We start from the raw sequence: 7,500 nt of genomic DNA, 5'->3' as shown, positions 1-7,500 counted from the left end.
TGCTGCCTCGCCTTCCCTCCCACAACCACCACCCCCTAGTGGACCCTAGTGACGACCCCTTTTCGTCGGCCAGTCGGCGTGTGTTGTGTTGTACTTCGTTATTTATAATCTCGACCGAATTACGGTTCCTCTTCTCTCTCTCTTGCGCTCTCTCTCTCTCTCTCTCTCTCTCTCTCTCTCTCTCTCTCTGTCGCACAAGCACAGCACGCACCGCGTGCGGCCACACAACGCGGAACAACGCACCTTGCCGCGATGATGATGCTGGGCTGCGGGGAGAACCCCGCACCCCTTTCGAAGCGATTATGATGGGGACGCCTAGACAGCGATGGCCACGATGCAGTAACCAAGCCAACGACACCCAACGCGACTCGAAAGTCAAAGCAACAACCGTCGGAAACGCAGGAAAACCCTTTTGCAGTTGTGTTATGAAACTAAAAGATGCTTCACGATGATGGTGGTGGGCCAGCTAGCATTCTTTGTTGGTGTGCGGCATCAGCGTCCTGCTAAACGACGTGCGTCGTCGCGATGGTCGTCGGTTGGCCACGGTATTTAACGACCAATCAAACCGTTTAAGTGTACCAAAGGGGTGGAAGGGGCTTGGCATCAGGCAAACAGACGGGTAGGCAGGCGGGCAAGGATGCAAGGGGTTAGGATTCAAGTGGAATTAAAGGAATGGCCCGGTTAAATGCCGGTGTTGGGATCGTTGGCTGTGGTTTCACTTTATGTAATCAGTTGCGTTTGGTCATGTCCGACGAGAGTGGTGGTTGAACTGTAATTAAAGCTCGACACTGTAGCTAGCCATTTAATTAGTGAATGGTCACTGGGGACCGTATTGTTACTATTGTGGCTCATGGGCGGGAATTGTGAGCCACAAGCCAGCAGCCACTCCACCAGCGGAGAGAAGAAGTCAACGAAACAAATCTTAATTTTGAATGAGGCATATTCTTAACTATAAATCTGAAGAATCAAATTAAAATTCGTTGAGCCTCGCAACATTGTGAAAATGAAAAAAACAACAATTAAAAAGTAACACTAGATGCAGCGTACAATGTGGTTCATCTTTTGCTACAACTTAATTAACTAGAAATCCACCAACCATCGCCAGCCACGTGATCTAATTGGTCACCACATAAGCGCTGCATGACAGTACCCGCCGTTCCGTTGTTACTGCCTGCTTACAGTTCATTTTTCAAACAAAACCACCTAAGACAGAACCGGCGTGACAATCTCGAAACAAACACCAAAACTCCCAAAGCTTTGTTCCATTCTTCTCGTGCGATAAGCCTTTAAGCAACCTGTGCTCAGCGCGCACGTTACGTGGCAGCATGCCAGTGGCGTTCCCGTTCATTAAACCTTTTCCCCTCGCAAGAACGGCGTAACACGCACGATACAGCAACAGCAGCAGCGACCTAAAGATGCGATGCGTCGGCGTCGTCCCAACATAGCAGCGGGATATCATTAATCACCGAAATCACCATCACAACACAGGTCGCACCACCACGCCGCCTCTTGCTCCTTCTCGCGCGCGCCCGAGCGTCCGCACTTTTCTCACGCTTCATCGTCCTTTTCTCACCGAGCAGTGGTTCTCACACCGTCGAAGGGTAAACAGCGCACATCCTGTGGCAACGAGACCAGCCCAGGCCTGCTGGGGATGTTTTCCACGCGTTTTTCCACGCAGCGAGAGCCGGTGGACCGTCGTGCTCCAGTCGAGCTAATCACCTCTCACCGGCACCACGCAGGGCGCTCATACACAAGCACGCACACCAGTAGGCCCTGTTTTGCCCATGCCTTGATGTTAGAGCATTTCCAGCGAAACACAAAATGGGAATCCTTTGGTGTGGACACTGTGTGGTGTGTTGGTGTACCGAAAACCGGGCTCGGAATATTTTCACTGACTCCGACGGCACCATGAAGTGGATGAGATTATCACGATGGCACACTTTGATCAAATTTTCACCCGGGGCGGAAACGTCATACTAATGATGGAGTCCTTTGATTGCTGACAAATGATGCCAACGGAGAGCACTAACAGAAACCAAACCTCAATGCTGGCACCGAGGGAATGCCTTAGTGAAAAACTGAAGGCTTCTCTTGGTTAAAATAAAACTAACCACCGCTGCTGCTGCTGCTACTGCAAACACTACCTAGTCTGCGAAGGACGCACAGAACAACCACGGCACAACACTCGACTGACTGACAAGCGCGTCCTGGCGTGTGGCTCTCGACTGCTGCTGCTGACCGTGCGGTTTCGGATAGCTCACTCTCTTGGGAAGCACACTACTGCCTCGTCCCTCTTCTCTCTCTCTCTACCTACACGAAGCCACAGTGAAGCTTCTGCGCTTGTCCTGTCCAAACTCCTCTGCCAGTCCAAAATAAAGGATTCCCTTGCCTGGCCATAGCAACATATCCGGACGGTGGAGAAAAAGGGGGAGCCTGTCGCGATGTTCGTCAGGTGCGCAGAACCCAACGACGCACACAACAACGACGTGCTGCTGCTGCTGCTGCCCCCTTTCTCGCTGACGTCACGTAAGTACGGGCGAAACAGATTTGAATGTTTGATTCGCCCCAGGACTTCTGCAACGGTAAAAGCGCGAATAAGTAACGGCCACCTGGAGGATTGTATGGGACGACACGTTTCAAAACTTCTGCTGATGGCGCAGAACTACATTCGCGGTTACTAAAAAGTTTTGCAATGACATCCAATAGTCTCTCGACGGCCCCAAGAAACCACCTACAAAACGAATTAGTAAGTAGGACACCGTGACGGCTAATGAGCATATATCATTTCACCATTAATAACGCCGCTATGGCCATCAACTCATTCAGCTACGGCAGAACGTTAGTAGCAGTCCGGAACGCAGAAGCATACCACACAGTCGCACGCACACTTCAGAGCAGCGCACCGCAAACTAACTAGCTTGTTTGGTTGACCAACGAAAGAGGCAACCAAAAACCGCACACTTCGTGGTCTAAATTATTAAACGGTGGGTAGAAGGGGGAAGGTCCACGTTCCATGTCCGGCCAGGGAGCCAGGGAGCCGGGGGGGGGGGGGGGGGTGTGTGGTGAATGTAGAACGGTAGTGTTGAACATTATGAGCATCATGTCACCCGTCATCTCGCTACGGCCGGCTAGCATGCGTGACGATTATCAATACATTTTGTGCCAGCACGCGGTGCCGCCACATTCCGGCAGGTGACTCAGCTCGGTACCGTCTACCACAATGCCGTTGGTGATGGCGATGATGTCGGGTGCAGCGGCGACTCGTGGGAGGGGTTTGTTATTTTGATTTTCCGCTTTCCGTTAAATCAACCCAGATTTTTTGCCCCACCCTTCCTAGCGTGTCCGTCCGTCGGTGTGGGCGAAGATGTTTTTTCACCGCTGCGGTTTCGGTCGTAGCGTGGCCACTGTGCGGTCGTATTCAACACATCGGCCAGTAGGGAGCTCGCTGTTGGCTAAGGGCGAGTGTGTGAGTCGCAGGGTGCGAGAAATATTGTTTCTCAGCAGTATCGAGGTTCTTAATGCTGGTGATTGGCAGATGCAGGTTAAGTCACAATTCGATACGGTACCGTGGAAAGGAATTGAGGTGAAAAGGGGTTCCTGTAAATCAACAAATGGGGAACTAGCGCTGGCGCCTATCGTATTTTCGTCTGTGAATGTTGCTTGTGCATGCAAAGTACACTCTGATGTTGCTGTGAAGTGTAAAAAAAACACTTTGAAGACTGATACCACAATGAACAGATGTTGATCCAAGTTATACGGTACTAATGTGGCTACTGATGTGTGTAATAAATTTTCCAAATGGCTACTGTGTTCATGAGAGTAATCATGAATTTCCTTTTTAGAGCAACAGTTCTTCCGGTTAACGTTATTCTGTCTAAATTTTCAACATCCGGAACATCGTTTTTTATTAATCTTGAAGAATTATTTCATTTTTAATATCCTAATAAGAGAGAAGTCTCTCCTCGATTTTTATTAGTACAAACTGCTTTTAATGTTTGCTTTCAATTTGCTGCTTTCAATGGAAAGTCTGCTTAAGGGTGGGCTTCGGTATTTAATTTTTTATGTGACACATATTGTTAACATTTTTCCCTGAACGATTATCCTTTCAAGGGTATTGAGTAAAAGTTTTGGATCAATCAAAGCAAAACTGACAAAGTTATAGATTTTTGAAAATCCGCATTTCATGCAGCCCGCTACATTGGAGAGCGTTTCCCAAAACCAACGTTTTCAGAGTCGGTGCCCATCGTATCGTAAAAACTACTTATCCAATCGATTTAAAAATTTTAACTCATAATCTGTACACTATTTGCTAGGTAGCTCAGTCAAGATTTCATAAAAATAGATGACACTTTTTTTTAAACAAATCTTTAAAAATCATGTTTTAGGCAAAATCGCAAAACGCATCACTTTTTTCAATTTTAAAAACCTGCCAAAAACCGAAAAATAAGAAATTCGACAAAAACTCGACGGTGCTACCTGGATGAACTTATAATTTATCAAAAGAACATTAGTATTTTTCTGATGACCCATCACGTAGCTACGATGAGCACCGTAAAAAGTACCTTTGCGACGACATGCCACCAAAATTTATTGCCACGTATTAATTTTTCAATGAATGTTGCTCAAAACAATACCAAATATTCTTCAAAAGTTATAAATTAATATGCCATTCACTTCAAAAAATAGTGTTGAATGGTTACGTCACATAAAATCGTCAAAAATGAGCCTTTTTTTGGCCAGAAATAAACGAAGCCGATTGTTTTGTCAGATGTGATCTGGTATTGTTTAATCTGAAAAAGGAATCTGATTCTTCGACAAAAATAATTTACACTACAAATTCATTTATTCGTCCTTTGAGGTATGCTTCTAAGATCCTTTAATGTTTCATTTATGTTCCTCGTATGTTATCGTGGTAATGATCATAAGCTCTTCACCGAAGCTAGTTTACTTTTAAGCTTACAATTTTCTAAATGATTAATAAATCAACGCAAGGAAACATATTGCTAGGTGAACCTTAAACAGTCCGACAGTGCAGCCATACATCGTGGGATACAAATCAACAATAAAAATCGCATTTCCACGTCCTAGCACTGTAGCTCGCTCGATCGCGACCCGAGCGCAACTAGACCTACATTGAATGAGGTTAAACCATATTTCAGATCAAACGTGATCGCTCGCTCGCTAGTGAGCCACGCCACTATGACTTAATTATGTCCACTAACCTACTATCCATGTTACGGTTACGGTTGTGAGTCAGCGGAGGAAAGAAAATAATGTTCCATTACGGAATGCAACCGTTTGATCTTTCGCCTACACAGGGCAGCTCCTACTGCAGCCAGCGCGTGCAACAAGATAAATGGCATTCGCTTGCCAACAACCAGTACGGTATTGTTGGAAAATGGAACACGGAACGTTTGCCAACTGGGCTGACAGGGCCTCCGACTCCGTTTGCCATTAATTGGAACCTTTTTCTCTATTATCTTCCCAAGGACACATGATGGGAACGGAACACAATTTCGGTGGACAATTTAGAAGGAATATTGAATGAGGGAGAATTTTTGGGTGCGATTGGTTTCATTCAAGTGACTCCCGACAAGCAGGCGTTGCCTGATCGCAGATGTTTTGCCACCTTTTGGCACCCTTCCCGAAGTGAATTCCTGACACCAGGCGGAGCATAGTCGATTGACCACCAGTTCGAGCGATCTTCAGCGATCGGGCTTTCGAGGGATTAAGGCGGAACAAATTGCAGGAAATTGTTAGTAACGGAACGATCCACACGTCCACACGGTTGGGGTGAGGGTAAATCCCAGACAAATGCAACACATGCCCAGTCAGTCACCAACCAAGTTGCCCGGCCGGAAGACGGGGCCCCGACAATCTGTCTGGCGTTGGTCCAACGTGTGTTGAGAGAAGACGAAAAAAATAAAACACCGAAATTCACCGAACGAAATAACGGACAAGTCCATTTGGCTCGCGCCTCCATTTGCTGGCAAATCGCCGGCCCGGCCATCGCGTTTACCTGCCAAAGCGCAGTTGGCCGTGTTAATGAAGCAGTAAGTGCCGGTACAGCACCATCGGTACTGCCACCGACCATTCCCGTCAAGCAATGGCCGTCGAATCATCAAAATGACAGATTTTGGCTGCCATCGGTGTTCCCTACGGTCAACCGGGTTAACGGAGCCCTGCTCGTGCAAGCCCGCAAACGGAACTATTAACACCGGGAATAAATTGCTTACATTTTGCGACGAAACAGCTGACAACAGCACTGGCACGCCCTGCTCGTTACAGGTGAAACTTATTATGGCCATTATTTTTAACGTCGGCCAGCCCGAGGCCACCAACCAGGAGGTTCACACGCATCCGTGGATTGTGCGGCATTCGTGGTGGATAAAAAAAAACAGGAACAGCGCAACAGGTACCAAACACGATCCGTCACGATAGTAACCTGTTTACTGCCCTTTGATGGGATTTGAGGCCTAACCGACGTGTTATGAATAGTGCGCTGATCCCACGGATTACGGCGAGGGCTTGTGGTCTAGAGCTGCATAAAACTCGCGGCATACGATGAACTAGTAGACCGCGGTACTGCACAAACAAAGGATTTGTTTTCAAAATAAACAACATCTTTTAATCTGTTCTTTAAAGTGCGACGATTTTTTTGTTTTCTATGAGGTTCTTGAAAATGGTGTGCAGCTCACAAGCAATTAATTGGTTTGCTAGTATATCTTTCAACTTGTTTTTTTGTAGTAGTGCTGTATCAAAGCAGTAACATCCTGATATGGATAAATCTAAAAAAAAAACATAAATTCGGAACATACCTTTATATCAGCAGCATCACCCTGAAAAGATCATCTTGCTGCATGAGAAACTAAGTATTTCTTTCAAAAATCAAACGACAAATCAGCCTCATAAGGGATGAAAAGCTCTCGCTACGCTGAGCTTTAGTAGCATGCTTTGCTAGCAGGCGTAATCAGACCGTCGAAGCGTTTCACTAAAAACGATGGCCTCGTAGGAAACACATTTCCCTGCATCGCATTTCTCACTATTTTGTCTTGCATTTGCGGTTGATATGCGGAATCTTTTGAAAATTAAAAAATAAATTCTGTATTTTTATTAATTTGGCATTTGTTTCGTAAGTACACACTTGAAATTCGTTACCCAAAACTGTCTTCCTTTCGAAAAGTAGTCAAAACCTGTTTCAACCATCGTCATCGTTCACTGAAAAGGTTCACAATGGTGTTGATAAAAACATTGTCATGAGGGATAACTAGGGGAAGGAACACGTTGCAGGCCTTCAACTGAATTGGTCCGCCTTTCTGTCATGCTTCAATTTATCAAACTTACATGGCTATCCAATATCTTGTTACTGTTTGCACACCATTTCCTCTTATCTAACCACTAACGGAATGTGGCGCATCCCTACTTATATCTACAGGGTAGCTATTATTCACTGAATCCGAATTGAAATGGTTGCTCAAAGAGGGCAGGACTGTCTAGAAC

General features: G+C 46.1%; 2 protein-coding genes across 7 annotated transcripts in view; both read right to left on the bottom strand.

The window, feature by feature from the left end:
* Nucleotides 1-2,218, bottom strand: part of LOC126578970 (F-box/LRR-repeat protein 16) — a 34,361-nt gene extending 32,143 nt beyond the window's left edge. The window contains exon 1 of one of the 2 annotated variants that reach the window (XM_050242123.1): nt 2,145-2,218. The gene's annotated coding sequence lies outside the window, so the exon portion shown is untranslated. Of the gene's footprint in view, nt 1-2,111 lie in introns of both variants that reach the window. The other variant, XM_050242122.1, reaches the window with a different exon arrangement.
* Nucleotides 2,219-7,088: 4,870 nt separating this feature from the next.
* LOC126577342 (ATP-binding cassette subfamily G member 4) overlaps nt 7,089-7,500 on the bottom strand; it is a 21,799-nt gene continuing 21,387 nt past the window's right edge. For all 5 annotated transcript variants that reach the window (XM_050238874.1, XM_050238872.1, XM_050238873.1 and 2 more), the window contains exon 9: nt 7,089-7,500. This exon is cut by the window's right edge and continues 801 nt beyond it. The gene's annotated coding sequence lies outside the window, so the exon portion shown is untranslated.

The sequence above is a fragment of the Anopheles aquasalis genome, chromosome 3 (assembly GCF_943734665.1).
Source record: "Anopheles aquasalis chromosome 3, idAnoAquaMG_Q_19, whole genome shotgun sequence".
Classification (NCBI taxonomy): Eukaryota; Metazoa; Arthropoda; class Insecta; order Diptera; family Culicidae; genus Anopheles; species Anopheles aquasalis.
The sequence above is the reverse complement of the archived record's forward strand: the minus strand, read 5'-3'. Positions and strand labels throughout refer to the sequence as shown.